Source organism: Somniosus microcephalus, chromosome 25 (genome assembly GCF_052327205.1).
Source record: "Somniosus microcephalus isolate GS21.2 chromosome 25, FLI_Smic_1.0, whole genome shotgun sequence".
Classification (NCBI taxonomy): Eukaryota; Metazoa; Chordata; class Chondrichthyes; order Squaliformes; family Somniosidae; genus Somniosus; species Somniosus microcephalus.
Genome location: NC_141011.1, coordinates 44,343,783 through 44,363,616, shown reverse-complemented (window position 1 = coordinate 44,363,616; position 19,834 = coordinate 44,343,783).

Genomic DNA, 19,834 nt, shown 5'->3' with positions numbered 1-19,834 from the left:
ATTGCCCAAGTATGTCCTGTCTACAAAAAGCAGGACAAATCCGACCTGGCCAATTACTGTCCCATCAGTCTACTCTCAATCATCAGCAAAGTGATGGAAGGTGTCGTCGACAGTGCTATCAAGCGGCACTTACTCAGCAATAACCTGCTAACTGACGCCCAGTTTGGGTTCCGCCAGGGCCACTCAGCTCCTGACCTCATTACAGCCTTGGTCCAAACATGGACAAAAGAGCTGAACTCAAGAGGTGAGGTGAGAGTGACTGCCCTTGACATCAAGGCAGCATTTGATCGAGTGTGGCATCAAGGAGCCCTAGCAAAACTGAAGTCAATGGGAATCAAGGGGCAAACTCTCCATTGGTTGGAATCATACCTAGCACAAAGGAAGTTGGCTGTGGTTGTTGGAGGTCATTCATCTCAATCACATGACATCACTGCAGGAGTTCCTCAGGGCAGTGTCCTAGGCCCAACCATCTTCAGCTGTTTCATCAATGACCTTCCCTCCATCATAAGGTCAGAAGTGGGGATGTTCACTGATGATTGCACACTGTTCAGCACCATTCGAGACGCGTCAGATACTGACGCAGTCCGTGTCCATATGCAGCAAGACCTGGACAATATTCAGACTTGGGCTGACAAGTGGCAAGTAACATTCGCACCACACAAGTGCCAGGCAATGACCATCTCCAACAAGCGAGACTCTAACCATCTCCCCTTGACATTCAATGGCATTACCATCGCTGAATCCCCCACTATCAACATCCTGGGGGTTACCATTGATCAGAAACTAAACTGGACCAGCCATATAAATACCATGGCTACAAGAGCAGGCTAAAGGCTGGGAATTCTGCGGCGAGTGTCTCAATTCCTGACTCCCCAAAGCCTTTCCACCATCTGCAAGGCACAAGTCAGGAGTGTGATGGAATACTCTCCACTTGCCTGGATGAGTGCAGCTCCAACAACACTCAAGAAGCTCGACACCATTCAGGATAAAGCAGCCCGCTTGATTGGCACTCCATCCACCACCTTCAACATTCACTCCCTCCACCACCGGCGCACTGTGGCTGCAGTGTGTACCATCTACAAGATGCACTGCAGCAACTCGCCAAAGCTCCTTCAACAGCACCTTCCAAACCCGCGACCTCTACCACTTAGAAGGACAAGGGCAGCAGACGCATGGGAACATCACCACCTACAAGTTCCCCTCCAAGCCACACACCATCCTGACTTGGACCTGTATCGCCGTTCCTTCACTGTCGCTGGGCCAAAATCTTGGAACTCCCTTCCTAACAGCATTGTGGGTGTACCTACACCATATGGACTGCAGCGGTTCAAGAAGGTGGCTCACCACCATCTTCTCAAGGGCAATTAGGGATGGGCACTAAATGCAGGCCTAGCCAGCCAGCGATGCCCACATCCTATCAATGAATAAAAAAAAATACTACACCCTTCAATACAGGACATACCCACACATCCTACACCCTTCAATACAGGACACACCCACACATCCTACACCCTTCAATACAGGACATACCTGCACATCCTACACCCTTCAATACAGGACACACCCGCACATCCTACACCCTTCAATACAGGACATACCCGCACATCCTACACCCTTCAATATAGGATATACCCGCATATCCTACACCCTTCAATACAGGACATACCCGCACATCCTACACTCTTCAATACAGGACATACCCGCACATCCTACACCCTTCAATACAGGACATACCCGCACATCCTATACCCTTCAATATAGGACATACCTGTTGCAATTTTTCATGCAGGTAAATCCACGCTTTCCAGAGTTGTTAGTACAGGGTACATCTGCATAGTCTACATCCTATCGATAGATCCTACCGCCCCTAATACGAGCCATATCTGCGTATACTGCATTATTTATATAATAAAGTTTATACACGCATATTCCGCAGGCAGTAATTAATATGCGATGTTTAGACACACAATGCACCCATTCTTAATGATGTTGTATAGAATATTTTAAACAGAATATAACCGCACATTCTGCAGCCTTCAAATCAGCACTGTTAACACATTCTATGGAATATGGTCTAATTCTAGTCAATCATTTTGCCCCTCGACTCCGATTAGACGAACTTTGCTTTTCACTAAAATAGATGTTCTTTACAATAAGCTGTTCTCTTCTATATTACTGGAATTTCAAAAATAAACGCAAACTTTGTAAAATTTAAAACTTCTTTTAACATACTTATCAGAATGGAGAATGGATTGTACAGAACCGCATTGAATTATCCTAGATTTAAAAAGACATTTTAAACGAATATAAATTATTTCGATATTACATTCACGAATAAAACTGTCTTCTAATGATCTTCGTAGTTCTCTTCTTTGGGACCTCGTTTGCAGCACAATACAGCTTTTAAGAGACGGTGTTTGTGTTGCTAACTGTGCTGCTTTTGTGAGTTGCAATATAACCTCGCAGTTAATAAACTCAGTAAAGAACTGAGTCGGGATTCTGCTAAAGCCGATTATAAATACTTATTTTTCGTTAATAAACCACGCGCCCCAATTATTACCCCCGCCCTCACTGTTAAGTCACTGCTACAGTTGATGCCTTCGTTATCAACGGCCACATCAGCGAAATACAACATAGGAGCACAGTACAGTGGGAGCCGGCTGATCAGAACATTGCTCACCAATCTAGCCCTTCATGATTCTGTGGTTGTTTCGCATTGTTCTCGCTATATTCCAAGGAAAACAACCCCGGCCTATCCAATCTTTCTCATAGCTAAAGTTCTCCAGTGAAAGATATTTTGGTTTGTTGTGAAGTGGCACCAGAATTAAAGATCTCTCCGTTCACGTCAATTGAAGTTTCATATTTCTGGGGCAAGAATCCTGCGGTTAAAGAGTTAAAGATTTATTTTCAGTTTTGTTCTAAACCGGTTTCATATTGGTCAAGATGGAGAAATACATTTAGCAAAAGATTAACAGAGGAGGCGAAAGGGAGACTTGATTGAGCTGTATAAGATTATGAGGGGTCTAGACAGAGTGGATAGGAAGGATCTATTTCCCTTAGCAGAGAGGTCAATATCCAGGGGGCATAGATTTAAAGTAATTGGTAGAAGGATTAGAGGGGAGTTGAAGAGAACTTTTTTCACCCAGAGGGTGGTGGGGGTCTGGAACTCACTGCCTGAAAGGGTGGTAGAGGCAGAAACCCTCATCACATTTAAAACGTACTTGGATATGCCGTAACCTACAGGGCTACGGACCAAGAGTTGGAAAGTGGGATTAGGCTGGATCGCTCTTTTTCGGCCGGCACAGACACGATGGGCCGAATGGCCTCCTGGGCCGTAAATTTCTATGATTCTATGAAGACCAGTCACGTTGGTTTGCTGACAATACACACAAGTCAACGGGCTGTATAACCTTACCTTTGGTGTTTAGTTTAAAAAATTATATTAATAAAAATAAACACAAATAATTCTACAGAGGTTATAATCATTCTGAATAATTAAATTGGTAACTCCGTTTTAAATATTGTCTTTATGGTCTATATCGTTCAGTCATCAAATATCCCCAGCAACAAACTATCCCCAAAATTCATACTAAAACACTCAGAACGTTATATAATTGTTCATGTCGAATAGAGATTTGTTTAAATAACACACGCGGTAATATATAGGATTCCTATATTACCATGAATGAATTCTGCATGTAGTGTAGATCTAGTGATGGCCAGTACTCTGGGTACAGAATGCAGGCTGTTGTCTGATCACTCATCTCACTGACCAGGCCAAGGACCCGCTGAATAAAGAGCAGACAGTGCCAAGGGAGGCTGACCTCAGTGCTTGAAACAGCACAGGGCAGGTGTGCAAATTCACAATCACTTTCGCAATGGCTTTCCTCAAAATCCAACTCAACAACATTAAACCTCAAATCATAATAATCAGAGGCAGGCCGCCAGAGAAAGAAAACACAGTTAAGGAGCATGTGACAACAGGGAATACATTCACAGGGACTTTTTTTTATTCATTCAAGGGATGTGGATATCACCAGCAAGGATTTATTGCCCATCCCTAATTGCCCTCGAGAAGGTGGTGGTGAGCCGCCTTCTTGAATACAACGGAACGGCTCGCTAGGCCATTTCAGAGGGCAGTTAAGAGTCAGCACGTTGTTGTGGGTCTGGAGTCACATATAGGCTAGACCGAGTAAGGACAGTAGAATTCCTTCCCTAAAGGACATTAGTGAACCAAATGGGGTTTTACGACAATCTGGTAGTTTTATGATCACCACTAGTGATACTAGTTTTTTATAATCCAGATTTATTTAATTATTTGAATTTAAATTCCCCAGGTGATGTGGGGGGATTATGAACTCAGGTCTCTGGGTCATTGGTCCAGTCCTTCTGGAAGGGTCCCAGACCCGAAACGTTAACGCTGTTTCTCTCTCCACGGATGCTGCCTGGCTTGCTGAGTATTTCCAGCATTTTCTGTTGTTACTTCTGGATTACTAGTCTACATAGAAACATAGAAGATAGGAGCAGGAGTAGGCCATTCGGTCCCTCGAGCCTGCTCCGCCATTTAATGAGATCATGGCTGATCATCCAAATTCAGTACCCAGTCCCTGCTTTCTTCCCATAGCCCTTGATCCCTTTAGCCTTAAGAAATATATCTAACTTCTTCTGGAATATATTTAATGAATTGGCCTCAACTGTCTTTTGTGGTAGAGAATTCCACAGGTTCACCACTCTCTGGGTGAAGAAATTCCTCCTCATCGCTGTCCTAAATGGCTTACCCCTTATCCTTAGACTGTGACCCCTGGTTCTGGACTCCCCCGCCATTGGGAACATCCTTCCTCATCTAGTCTGTCTAGTTCTGTAAGAATTTTATAAGTTTCAATGAGATCCCCTCTCATTCTTCTAAACTCCAGCGAATATAAGCCCAATCGACCCAATCCCTCTTCATACATCATTCCTGCCATCCCAGGTATCAGTCTGGTGAATCTTCGCTGCACTCCCTCCATGGCAAGAACATCCTTCCTCAGATAAGGTGGCCAAAACTGCACACAATACTCAAGGTGTGGTCTCACCAAGGCCCTGTACAACTGCAGCGAGACATCTTGCTCCTGTACTTGAATCCTCTCACTATGAAGGCCAACATACCATTTGCCTTCTTAACCACCTGCTGCACCTGCATGCTTACCTTCATCGACTGGTGCGCAAGGACACCCAGGTCTTGTTGCACTTCCCCTTCTCCCAATCTATTGCCGTTCAGATAATAATCTGCCTTCCTGTTTTTGCCACCAAAGTGGATAACCTTGCATTTATCCACATTATACTGCATCTGCCATGTATCTGCCCCATCACCCAACCTGTCCAAATCATACTGGAGTTTCTCGGCATCTTCCTCACAGCACACACACCCACCCAGCTTTGTGTCGTCTACAAATGTGGAGATATTACATCTAGTTCCCTCGTCTAGATCATTAATATATATTGCGAATAGCTGGGGTCCTAGCACCGATCCCTGCGGTAACCCACTAGTCACTGTCTGACACTCGGAAAAAGACCCATTTATTCAAACTCTTTGCTTCCTGTCTGCCAACCAGTTCTCTATCCAAGTCAGTACCTTACCCCAATCCCATGTGCTTTAACTTGACATGCTAATCTCTTATGTGGGACCTTATCGAAAGCCTTCTGAAATTCCAAATACACCACATTCACTGGTTCTCCCTTATCTATTCTACCAGTTACATCCTCAAAAAATTCCAGTAGATTAGTCAAGCACGATTTACCTTTTGTATATTCATGTTGACTTTGTCCGATTCTGTCACTGTTTTCCAAGTGCTCTGCTATTACATCTTTTATAATGGACTCTAGCATTTTCCCCACTACCAATGTCAGGCTATAATTCCCTGTTTTCTCTCTACCACCTTTTTTAAATAGTGGGGTTACATTAGCTACCCTCCAATCCATGAGAACTGTGCCAGAGTCTATAGAATTTTGGAAGATGACCAGCAATGCATCTGCTATTTCTAGTGCCACTTCCTTAAGTACCCTAGGATGTAGATTATCAGGCCCTGGGGATTTATCGGCCTTCAATCCCATCAATTTCTCTAACACCATTTCCCTATAAATACTGATTTAATTCAGTTCCTCCCTCTCATTAGACCCTATGTTCCCCGACATCTCTGGGAGGTTATTTGTGTCCTCCTTTGTGAAGACAGAACCAAAGTATGTATTTAATTGGTCAGCCATTTCTTTGTTCCTCATTATAAATTCCCCTGATTCTGACTGCAAGGGACCTACCTTGACTTCACCAATCTTTTTCTCTTCACATATCTATAGAAGCTTTTACAGTCAGTTTTTATGTTCCCTGCAAGCTTACTCTCATACTCTATTTCCCCCCTCTTAATTAATCCTTTTGTCCTCCTTTGCTGAATCCTAAGCTGCTCCCAATCCTCAGGTTTGCTGCTTTTTCTGGCCAATTTATATGTCCTCTCCTTGGATCTTATGCTATCCCTAATTTCCCTTGTTAGCCACGGTTGCACCACTTAGTAACATAACCACTATGCTAGCCCACCCCATTCCTCTTCACTTGATAACCATGTTAAAATTGTATTCTAGGGCGTTTGTTTGCTGTGTTCAGATTTATTGACACTCTGTGTAAGACACTGTTGGGAGATCGCATGATGCTTGCAAATCTAGTTTATGATTTAGGATGAGTTGTATATATCAGCCGAGCAAGTCTACCCGTGCGCTCCGAGGGCGATGCCCTCCCCATTGCCCATGTATGCACATGTTAAACTGCGACTGAACCGAATTGTCAGAGGAGGGTGAAGTGCAGGTTAAGATTTACAGATGTCACGTCAGCATTGGACGTCTCTGGTGCTGTGCGGTCTGTTGCTAACACGCAGCCGTGCAGGTGTTCGCCTTGTTGGAGTACACCTGCATACGTCATTACGGGAGCGAGAGTGTTGCAACCTTTACTTGAAACAACACGGTTCGCAGTTCAGCAGAAGCCATCTGCCTGTATCTAGCACAATAGACAATGCGTGTCACCATCCCGTTCCAGGGTTACTGCATATAACACCGCTGTTCTTAAAATTGAGAAGCCTCGGTGAAAGGTAATAATCTAGGGCAGCAAAAGGGGTGAAAGAGGAAGGAGTGATTGGGTTGCCCTCAGCTTGTGTTTTAAAAGCCGGAAGATTGTAAGAGGAAGAAGTGACTTCAAAGAGTTGGTACGGTAGCCTCGCGGGTTTGGCCCTGGACCAGCAACCCTACTGAAAGTGAATTCAATATATCTGCCAGTTTGTGGGCTGGCACCAGGGAAAGTAATTGACAATGACCACGGAAGCTGTGGATTGTTGCACAAACCCAATTAGTTCACCAATGTCCCTTTCAGGGAGGGAACCTATCTGGTCTGGCTTTCTGCAATTCATTCGCAGGATGTGGGCGTTGCTGGCAAGGCTGGCATTTATTGCCCATCCTTACTGCCCTTGAGAAGGTGGCGGTGGTCCTTCTTCTTTAACGCTGCAGTCCATGATGTGAAGGTGCTCCCACAATGCTGTTAGGTAGGGAGTTCCAGGTTTTGACCCAGTCTCACACTACAAGGTTGACTCTTAATAACAACAGAAAATGCTGGAAAAACTCAGCAGGCCAGGCAACATCCGTGGAGAGAGAAATAGAGCCAATGTTTCGGGTTGAAACCCTTCTACAGAACTGAGAGAAATGGCAGGAAATGAAACAAAAGGCAGTTTGGGAGCTGGGAAATGGGGGAGGGGATGAAAGAAGAGACATTAAGAGATATTCAAGGTGAGACAAGATGGTAATAGGACAGGTAAAGAAACAGACAATGGCTCTAGATGAAGTGTGAAATGCGCTGGCAGAGTGAGAGACAGCTGCCATGTGGGAGAGAGAAAAAAGGAAAAGTCACAAACCAAAAGTGTGGATAAAAAATATAAAAATATAATCGGGGCCGAGGTTATGATCTGAAGTTGTTGAACTCGATATTAAGTCCGGAAGGCTGTAAAGTGCCTAATTGGAAGATGAGGTGCTGTTCCTCGAGTTTACGGTGAGCTTCCGTTAAGGTTGACTCTTAATGCATTCAGAGTAACTGAAATTACTGCCTTGCCAGTGTTGTCCAATTCCAAGAACATGGAGCCAGCACTCTCACCACTGCGTCAGAAAGCTGTGGTTTCAACTCCCACTCCAGAGGCTTGAGCACATAATCAGCAGCGATGGAGAGATCACAGGGGAGAAGAAGGGGGTCAGCGGATCGCAGGGAGGGAGACTCGGGATTGCGGGTCTGCTGGCGGGGGGAATTGGCCGATCACGACAGTGAAGAGAGGCTGCGATCGGCAGTAGGTCTGCTTGAGGGGCCGGGGAGAGCACTCTCTGCTCTTGCTGGCTCGCAGGCAGTGCTATTAAAAAGCACTTTCCTGCTTGATCCGGTTGCTCCTGTTTCCATTTAGCTGCCGGACTTCCCGAGTCCTGGGAAACCCGGCCGGCCAGCATTAAAATTAAATCAGGCTCCTGACTGCAGTGCGGGAGCCAGATTTAAATGTTATAATGGGGATTCCTGCCTCTGGAGAGCGAGACACAGACATGCCACACAACCTGTCACCGTTAAAATGGAAGCAGGCGTGTATGCGGCAGGTTGGGGTAGGATTTTGTGATTTTCTATTTTTAACCCCCCTAGCCTCTTCTGCCCATTGTTGGGGGATTAATATCGACCCCTCTGCTTCTCTCTCCTGATGCTGTCTGACCAGTTGAGTGTTTCTAGTATTTTCTGTTTTTATTTGGTGACTGTAATCGTAGAATGATACAGCACAGAGAGTATTTGGCTCATCGTGCCTGTGTCGGCTCTATGGTAGATTCGTTCCACCCCCCTGCTCTTTCAATTGAATCTTCCTCCACCGCCCTTTCAGGCAGCGCATTCCAGATCATAACAACTTGCTGTGTAAAACAATGGGCTGTAATTTGAGGCTCCTACGGGTGTGTACGAGGTGCATATGGACCCATAGGGGCCGCGCAAGTTCCGGGTTTAGGCACGAAAACCCGGAACTTGCGATCTCTCAAGAATTCTCTTGACAGATCCTCTGCATCCCCTGGAGAAGGGCCTCCGCGGGTGGAGAGTTGCGCTATTTGCCCAACTTCTGCCCAGCGAATACCCTTGAAATTCTTACGCCTGGTAAAAGCATAAGGCCTGCTTTGACCAGCGTAAGAGTTTTAAAAAATAGGGAAAAAAATGTTATCACTCACTTATACATTAAAAACTCTGTCCAATAAGGTAAGTTTACTTTTAGCCCCGTTAAAACATATAATTTTTTTTCCAAAAAATTAAATTTGTTTAAAATATTTAATTAAATGGCATTTTACATATGTAAATGTTTTTATTTATTTCATGTGTTCGTGTATTTTTTAAGTGATCCCCATTCATACTTAAGGGAGTTCCGTACGTATGGAACCGCCATAAGAATGACTGGGGATTCCCCTTCTTTCATTGGTTGGGCCGGCCCACGTGATACCAGAGGCGCTTGCGAACCGCATGCGCCCCTGGGGTATGTGGGCCTCTACCCGCGGGTATCTGGAGAGGCCCAGGAGCGCGAACCTCTGTACCTCCCGGACCACCAGGTATATTCATAGATATTGTGCAGGTTGGAAGCATTCCCCCGCGGGAAGCCTCCGACCGCAACTTTTGGATCAATGTTTCCTCATGTTGTCTCTAGTTCTTTTGTCAATCACCTTAAATCTGTGTCCTCTGGTTACTGACCCGTCTGCCACTGGGAACAGTTTCTCCTTATTTCTCATTTCTAATCTCTCATTCCCAGTATCATTCCAGTGAAAAAAGACTTGCATTTTTATAGCACCTTTCACAGCCGCTGGACCTCCCAAAGTGTTTTACAACCAATGAAGTACAGTGATGTGGGAAACACAGCAGCCAATTCACACACAGCAAGCTCCCACAAACAGCAATGTGATAATGACCAGATAATCTGTTTTTGTGATGTTGATTGAGGGATAAATATTGGCCAGGACACCGGGGAAAACTCCTCTGCTCTTCTTCAAAATAGTGCCATGGGATCTTTTACGTTCACCCGAGAGAGCGGACGGGCCTGTTTTAACCTCTCCTCCAAAAGACAGCACCTCTGACAGTGCAGCACTCCATCTGCCTAAATGTTTGTGCTCAAGTCTCTGGAGTGGGACTGTGCACCCACAATCTTCTGACTCAGAGGCGAGAGTGCTACCACTGAACCGCAGTGAATCTTGGCTGCAGTCTTCCTGTGCTTTTAATATCCTCTCCATAACGGGTGGGGGGGGCGTGCCTAAAATTGCATGCCACGGGTGTCCACTTTTATTTTGGCTGGGAGTCCCCTTTTTATTTAAACCTCCTTGCTTTGAGATGGGAGGGCTCGAGAAACGCGTGATATTGCCACCTGCTGACTTTGCAGTGTGGTGTATAATCTCTTTTAAGACCGGGAGGCGCCTTTGCTCACCTTACGTGTGCCGTACAGGAATGAGAATTTGAAGAAGAAACATAGAAAGTCAGGAAGCATTGTGGTGCAGGGCAACAGGGAAACAATGAACAATAGTGCGTTACAACAACAACAAACTCACACACACACACACACATAGTGTGGCCTGTGCAGCCGGTGCTGTGTGGCTGGCGTGAACGAGCCTGGACCTGCAGCCTGGCCAGCTCACCGCCCACAGTCATTTGCATTGAGTAAGCAGTTTCGGTGCAGTTTCCCACGCGCCGGAGAGAGAGGAGCTGCCAGATGTCACAACACCTGCATCGCAAACGCACGCCTGGGCAGCTGAATTCATGGCTCCACACGTTAAGGAACCAAATCTCACCAAAAAGACCAGAGGCCATGCACCTCCACCCACAGATTGACTATCTATCGCCTGTCGTTCTTAGCTTGCAGCCATATTTTATTTTTATTATTCCCCCCCCCCTACTTCCCACCAATTAATTACAAATCTGTTTTTGCAATATATCATGGGGTTCAAACTGAGGCCCCCACTCCCCGGCAATCCAGTTCCTATTTGTGTTTCTTACTCTCTGCTTAGTCCCTTTTGAATTTGATGGATCCAGAGGTTTTTCTTAACACTGTTGTCTGATTAATGAATAAATCATAAATCTGAATAGCCACAACTTGTGGTATATGCAAATTAATGGGAGCATGCATTTAAACTTCAGGTGTCAGCTGTGGCTCAGTGGATAGCACTCTCGCCTCTGAGTCAGAAGGTTCTGGGTTCACAGTCCCACTTCAGGGACTTGAACGCACAATGTGGGCGGACACTCCAGTGCAGTGCTGAGGGAGTGCTGCACTGTCAGAAGTGCTGTCTTTCAGATGAGACATTAAACCGAGGCCCTGTCTACTCTCTCAGCTGGCTATAATATCCCATGGCACTATCTTGAAGAGAGGCAGGTGAGTTCTCCCCAGTGTCCTGACCAATATTTATCCCTCAACCAACTCCTAAAAACAGATTATCTGGTCATTATCACATTGCTGTTAGTGAGACCTTGCTGTGCACAACTTGGCTGCCATGTTTCCTACATTACAACAGTGACTACACTTCAAAGCTACTTAAATGGTTGTAAAGCACTTTGGGACGTCCTGAGGTTGGGAAAGGCGCTATATAAATGCACGTCTTTTCTTTATGTGTGGCCCAGAATGCCCCAGAGTGCAGGGTAGGGATGGCTGAAATCGCTGACATTTAAATGGAGGAGGGATGGGGGCGGACTGTGGTTCAGACTTGCAACGGCAGTGCTGGGATGTCCGGCTGGAGAAGTTTGCAGAAGTCGGGTGGAATGAGGTCATAGAGGGGTTTATAGATGAGAATAAGAGTTTTGAAATCAATACATTAGAGAATGGAGAATCAGTGAAGGTTAGCAGAAGGGGGGTAACAGATGAGTGGGACTTAGTAAGGGATAGGATGTAGGCAGCAGTGGATGAGTTAGAGTTTGTGTAGAGTGGAGGTCAGGGGGCTGAAGAGGAGGGCATTGAGCTTGGAGGTGATTGGCGATTTGGTCTGAAAACATAAATACTACTCCATGTTGTATCAGCACTGTTAGATATATATCACACATGAACACTCCTCTATACTAACACAACTCCAGGATGGTATGCTGCTTATACTCGGACACTGAAGAGGAGATATTTCACCACGGTGTTACTCTGGGAGTGCAGATTGAGAAATTACATACCCACAGCATCATTACAATTAATAGATGCAAAATCATGGCCCAATTTCCCAACATGGGCCAGCAATGCAGAAGTGATTTGCTTTAGATGTGAGGTGCAAAATCAAGTTTGAAAAATTCACAGACCTTTTAAACCTAATTCTGAATGCTTTTTATTGTTAGAAGATAATGGAAACCTGCTCTCTATTTTTCCCATTCACTTATTTTCTCCCCGTGCCCACCTCTTCTGAGAGCATTTAGCTCCATGCTGGGGTAAGGTTCCACAGGAGCCGGGCACCCATGGTGTACCCATTGCTTTTGGAAGAGCTTTGATAGTGATATTTAACAGGCTATTTTGCCACGCCACGGACTGGCTTGATCCTGTACTTAACTGATGTCCACGCCTGCACACTTCCTGTTCCTGGATAGCGATTAGGAGTCATAGAGTCATAACGGCACAGAAGGAGGCCATTCAGCCCATCGAGTCCATGCCGGCTCTCTGTAGAGCAATCCAGTCAGTCCCATTCCCCCGCTCTATCCCCGTAGCCCTGCAAGTTTATTTCCCTCAAGTGCCTATCCAGTCTCCCCTTGAAAACATTGAGTGTCTCCGCTTCCACCACTTCTGTCGGCAGCGAGTTCCAGGTCCTCACCACTCGCTGCGTAAAAAAGTTTTTCCTCACATCCCCCTGTATCTCTTGCCCAAAACATTAAATCTGTGTCCCCTAGTCCTTGTACCATCAACTAGTGGGAACAGCCTTTCTCTGTCTAGCCTATCCAAACCCGTCATAATCTTGTACACCTCTATCAAATCGCCCCTCAACCTCCTTTGCTCTAATGAAAACAAATCCAGCTTCTCCAACCTGTCCTTGTAGCTAAGATCCTCCATCCCTGGAACCATTCTGGTAAATCTCCTCTTCACCCTCTCAAGGGCCTTCACATCCTTCCTAAAGTGAGCAGGAACTTTAGATGTTATCCCCCTCCCTAACCAGGGGAACGGAGGTCAAAGCAGTCCACTTGATTGACAGCCCATCCACCACCTTAACCTTCACAACTGATTGAGTCCTGAAAGAAACTGATGAAAGACTTGCATTCATATCGTGCCTTTCATGACCTCAGGACGTCCGCCAAAGCGCTTTACAGCCAGTACTTTTGATGTGTAATCACTGTTGTAATGTAGGAAATGCAGCAGCCAATTTGCACATAGCAAGGTCCCACAAACAGCAATGCGATAATGACCAGATAATGTGTTTTAGTGATGTTGGTTGAGGGATAAATATTGGCCAGGATACCGTGGGAGAACTCCCCTGCTTTTCTTCAAAATAGTGCCATGGGATTTTTTACATCCACCTGAGAGGGCAGACAGGGACTCAGTTTAACATCTCATCCAAAAGATAGCACCTCTGACAGTGCAGCATTCCCTCAGTACTAGTACTGCAGTGTCAGGCTGGAAGTCTCTGAGGGTAGGGCATGAACCCACACCTTATTGACTCAGAGGTGAGAGTGCTACCCACTGAGCCACAGCTGACAAGTCTGAGAGAAAGAGTTGACCCACAATAATGACTCATATTCCAAGGTGGGTTCCCAATTCCAACTCCTATTCTATGATTCCTGCTCAATAGTGGATGTGGGTGGATATTGGGTGATGACGGGATCAGGATCAGTTGGGACGGCCTGCTGACAGTCACTGCCCAGGCTCAGGTAGAGAAAATGGCCATTTGAATGAATTTAAAAAAAATTCATTCATGGGATTTGGGCATCACTGGCAAGGCCAGCATTTATTGCCCATCCCTAATTGCCCTTGAGAAGTGGCGGTGAGCGACTTGGAGGGGAAGTTGGAGGTGGTGGTGTTCCCATGCACCTGCTGCCCTTGTCCTTCTAGGTGGCGCAGGGCGCGAGTTTGGAAGGTGCTGTCGAAGAAGCCTTGGCAAGTTGATGTAGTGCATTTTGTAGATGGTACACACTGCAGCCACAGGGTGCCAGTGGTGGAGGGAGTGAATGTTTAAGATGGTGGATGGGGTTCCAATCAAGCGGGCTGCTTTGTCCTGGATTGTGTCGAGCTTCTTGAGTGTTATTGGAGCTGCACTCATCCGGGCAAGTGGAGAGTATTCCATCACACTCCTGACCTGTGCCTTGTAGATGGTGGAATGGCTTTGGGGAGTCAGGAGGTGAGACACTCGTCACAGAATACCCAGCCTCTGACCTGCTCTTGTAGCCACAGTATTTATGTGGCTGGTCCAGTTAATTTTCTGGTCAATGGTGACCCTCAGGATGTTGATGATGGGGTATTCGGCGATGGTAATGCCATTGAATGTCAAGGGGCAGTGGTTAGACTCTCTCTTGTTGGAGATAGTCATTGCCTGGCACTTGTGTGGTGTGAATGTTACTTGCCACTTATCAGCCCAAGCCTGAATGTCGTCCAGGTGTTGCTGCATGCGGGCATAGACTGCTTCATTAGCTGAGGAGTTGCGAATAGAACTGAACACTGTGCAATCATCAGCGAACATCCCCACTTCTGACCTTATGATGGAGGGTAGGTCATTGATGAAGCAGCTGAAGATGGTTGGGCCTAGGACACTGCCCTGAGGAACTCCTGCAGCGATGTCCTGGGGCTGAGATGATTGACCTCCAACAACCACAGCCATTTTCCTTTGTACTAGAGGGCTTCTGGGGCTTGTATAATCAGAGCCCAGCATAGAAGGTCGTGGTTTCAGGGGAGATTAGGAAAATGCGTGGAAAGATGGAGAGAACAGATACTAATGAGATTCTGCAATAAAACAATATGAATCTTCCACTCAGAACTTAACTAGTCCTTTACAACAACTCATATTTAAATATCGTCTTTAACATAAAAAAATGTCACAAGGCATGAGGAAAAAATGGACTCTGAGCCAAAGAAAGGAAAGGTTAGAAAGGAGTGACCAAAAGCTTGGACAGAAGGTGGGTTTGAAGAAGGCTCTTAAAAGAGATGAGGGAGGGGAGAGATGGAGGGGATGGAACTCTTGGGAGTGGGACCTAGGCACGATCGCCAATTGTGGAGCAAAGGGTCGGAATCAACATAAGAACATAAGAAATAGGAGCAGGAATAGGACACTTGGCCCCTCGAGCCTGCTCCGCCATTCAATAAGATCATGGCTGATCTTGGGCTCAAAGCCACTTCCCCGCCTGCTCTCCATAACCCTTCACTCCCTTATCTTGCAAAAATCTGTCTATCTCCAACTTAAATGTATTTAATGGCCCAGCCTCCAAAGCTCTCTGTGGCTGAGAATTCCATAGATTTATGACCCTCTGAGAGAAGAAATTCCTCCTCATCTCAGTTCTAAAAAGGCGACCCTTTATTCTGAAACGATCATAGAAACATAGAAGTTTATGGCACAGAAGGAGGTCATTCCGCTCATCATATCTGTGCTGGCCGGAAAAGAGCTATCCAGCCTTGGGGATGCACAAGAGGTCAGAGTCAGAGGAATGGAGAGTTCGTTTTGGGGAGGGGTTTGTAAGGCTGGAGGAAGATACAGAGATATAGCAAGAGGCGAGGCTATGAAGGGAACTGGTATATGTTTAATTTTATGGATGGTGGCCCATGTTTAATTCTCCTTTGTGCAGATTTAACATGGTTTTGCAGATACTGTATTGCTATTAACAGTTAAAAGTGGAATGCAAGCATTTAACAAGTAAGCATCAGGCTAGTATCCTTTATATATACATAAAATAATATACTGTTTTGCCTTACTGAATACCATTTAAATTTCAGAAACTCTTATAAGTACAAAAAAGATAAAGTGCAATATTAGATCTTTAGAGGTTAGCAGGTTTGGATTGTTCAAAGCAACAGGGCGTGTTACCGAAACCAAACTCCCTTGTGTGGTGTGTAATATCTTTATGCATGGGTTGGAGATGTGCAACGTGTCGTCAGGATAATCCACCCGTGCCATTTAAGGTGTTTCAGACAACACAGACGTGCCTCTATTTTAAGGATTTCTTAATCAGCTGTCAAGATGTTTGATTTAAAGCCTGCAAGGGGCTGGACCTGTGCCTGGGAGATATAGTGGGTTCAAGCTCCCCTGCAAGTTGCAACATATCCATCTCCTCCTTCCAGCACCTTTCCCACGGCTGGACAAAGATTCATTGAGCTGCTCCCAGCAGCCACAAGAAATGGTGCTAACAGTTTCGAGACCGCAAGCACTTTTTAAATAGCTTAAGGAAACGCAATTGAATCAAGCGCCAGGTCTGTGATCCCATTTTAAAGAGGGTCACAGCCAAGTAGTTTAAAGAAGCTGACACGTCTTCACCCCATCCCTCAGTACACTAATCTGAATTAAAACCACTTGGTACATTTAATGATTAATGCTTTCTGTTCCAAATTGCATTCACCCTGCGATAGCACTTACTAAGCTGCAGTACAGACACTGAAGCCAAGCTAGTCCTGTGGCCAGGCAGGCTTCAGTTTGAAATATAATATGATTGTTATTATTGTAAGTTTAGTTTAACAAGTTCGTCAACACCTTGAATCTGATCAACAAGGCTACATTGTGCTTTCATTCATTCCAAGTCCGCACACGTGAAAACTGTCCCCATCCCCAATACCTTGAGTGCACTTGCAAAAAAGAAACGTGAAAATCTTGAAAAACGAAACGCTACTTGGCTTGTCTGCCACGATTAGGAAGAAAAACTGCAAATGTGAAATAAACCACTACCCCCGCCCCCCCCCCCCCCCCCCCAATCAGCATCTGAAAGAAAAAGACATGTTAATATTTCAATCCAGATTCTTGGTCAGAACTAGAAACAGGACGACAAGTGAGAGCACGAGAATGGACAAAATGAAGGGGAACAAACTATGGTGGAACAGTTTAGAGGGACTGAATGGCCTACTTCTATTCCTATGTACCTATGAGAGCGCAACAGACAGTTAAACCTGTCGAACCGTGTCTCCACCACAGGAGTTAGCCTGAGTTTTGACTTTCATTTGTTGTGCTCTCTCTTCATTTTGATCCCCCCCCCCCATAAAGGGGCTTGCTTACCTCCCAAGTGATAACTTGCTCGTCCTCTTTTCGGATGCTGACGTGGCTGCTGTGGATTTCTAGCATTTTACCTGTGTTCGTTTCAGCACCTGGATGTTAACTAATGATATTAGGCAAAAGAAAATGTTAAATGCCGGCTTTTTCTCTCTCTCTCAGACAACGCACCTTAACACACTAACTAAAGAAAACTAGACATATCAATGTATTTTTTATTTGGCTACGGATTAAAATGCAGCTGTAGGTCCTGTTTTTCAAAAGGAACTTAATTGTGGGGTTTTTTAAGTGCCATAATTCTCCTTAATTCTTTCACTGAAAAACTGTTCTCAGCCATGTAGCTAGTCCTGCGTGCTCGGGAATGATCTGTCAATATAGTTAAGGCAGATTACAAACTCTCACCTCCCCTTCCTGGGGCATTCAAAATTGCTTGTAGCAGTCTATTTTACAAGTGGGTTTCATGGGCCACCTTGTGGTCACTGGATGTTGTGTAATTTCTATAGCTACATCCCAATTCACTTTTAAAAATTCGTTTATGGGATGTGGGCGTCGCTGGCAAGGCCAACATTTATTGCCCATCCCTAATTGCCCTCGAGAAGGTGGTGGTGAGCCGCGTTCTTGAACCACTGCAGTCCATGTGGTGAAGGTACTCCCACAGTGCTGGTAGGGAGGGAGTTCCAGGATTTTGACCCAGCGGCGATGAAGGATCGGCAAGATACTTCCAAGTCAGGATAGTGTGTGACTTGGAGGGGAACTTGGAGGTGGTGGTGTTTCCATGCGCCTGCTGCCCTTGTCCTTCTAGGTGGAAGAGGTCGCGGGTTTGGGAGGTGCTGCCAAAGAAGCCTTGGCGAGTTGCTGCAGTGCACCTTGTAGATGGTACACACTGCAGCCACGGTGCGCCGGTGGTGGAGGGAGTGAATGTTTAAGGTGGTAGATGGGGTGCCAATCAAACGGGCTGCTTTGTCCTGGATGGTGTCGAGCTTCTTGAGTGTTGTTGGAGCTGCACTCATCCAGGCAAGTGGAGAGTATTCCATCACACTCCTTACTTGTGCCTTGTAGATGGCGGAAAGGCTTTGGGGAGTCAGGAGGTGAGACACTCGCCGCAGAATACCTTGCCTTTGACCTGCTCTTGTTGCCACAGTATTTATGTGGCTGGTCCAGTTAAGTTTCTGGTCAATGGTGACCCCCAGGATATTGATGGTGGTGAGTGGACCATTTTATTTACACTGGGGATTTCGCTGTAATTGATAATCGGAAACTCCCACTAAAATGTGGTGGATTATTCCCAGTGGTGACTGGTGACCGCTTGGACAGGTGAGGCATACGCTATGCCTAACAAAGCCAGCTGGTTCTCATGGCAATGGCCCCTCTGCGCAAGAGCCAGTCCAGGGCACAACCTGCCTGTCATTTGAGGGTAGTTTTCACGTTGAAACCCCACCCCACCCCAAAAGAAAAATCCCAGGCCGACCTGAACCAAACCGAGAGATCGCACAAAGGGCAGTAGGCTCGGTGTTTGGGGCACTTCGCACAGGGCACATCGTCCTAAACATTTATAAACCACTCTCTGGGCTTGGACTGAATAAAGGCGAGTTTCCAGCGAATGATACTAATTACAGCACAGGAGGAGGCCATTCGGCCCCTGGTGCCTGTACCTGTGCTGGCACTCTCTCCTGTAACCCCATTCCCTCCAGACACTTTTATATTCCTCATTTTCAAATATTTATCTTATTCCCTTTTAAATAATGTTCTAGTCTACTTCAATAGCCAGTATCAGCTGTGGCTCAGTGGTAGCACCCTCGCCTCTGAGTCAGAAGGTCGTGGGTTCAAGTCCCACTCCAGAGACTTGAGCACATAAAGCTAGGCTGACACTTCAGTGCAGTGCTGAGGGAGTGCCGCACTGTCAGAGATGCCGTCTTTCAGATGAGACGTTAAAGCGAGGCCCCGTCTGCATTCTAAGGTGGATGTAAAAGATCTCATGGCAATATTTCGAAGAAGAGCAGGGGAGTTCTCCCTGGTGTCCTAGCCAATATTTATCCTTCAACCAACATAACAAAAACAGATTATCTGGTCATTATCACATAGCTGTTTGTGGGAGCTTGCTGTGTGTAGATTGGGAGCCATGTTTCCCACATTACAACAGTGACTACGCCTCAAAAAGTACTTCATTGGCTTTAAAATGCTTTGTGATGTCCGCTATATAAATGCAAGTCTTTCTTTCTTTTACTTGTGGTGAAGCTTCCCATGGTAGAATAACCCTCCGTGCACAAACCTTCCTTCCCCTTTGGTTCTTCCAGTGAGAATCCTCAGTCTCCATCTCCTTGTTCCCCATTCACCCACCAGTGGAAACAAGCTTTCAGTGTTTACCCACATTAAGGTCCCCAGATTTCACTCACCCCATTACAGAGTGCTCCTCTCACGGTGCCGCGCCCTCTCATCACCATGTGCTGCTGCTCCCGGCTCGGCGGGAAATGCTGGTCCCCACACCAACCCCATTCCCCAGTCACTCTCTCCCCCCCACCACTGACTCCCATTCCCCAGTCTCCCTCTCTGTCCAAGTCTGATCCCGATCCCAGACCCTCAGTCTCTCCCCAATCTTACTCTCCCTCACTCCACCCGACCCTCCAACTCCCAGGTTTCGCCTCCCCTCCCG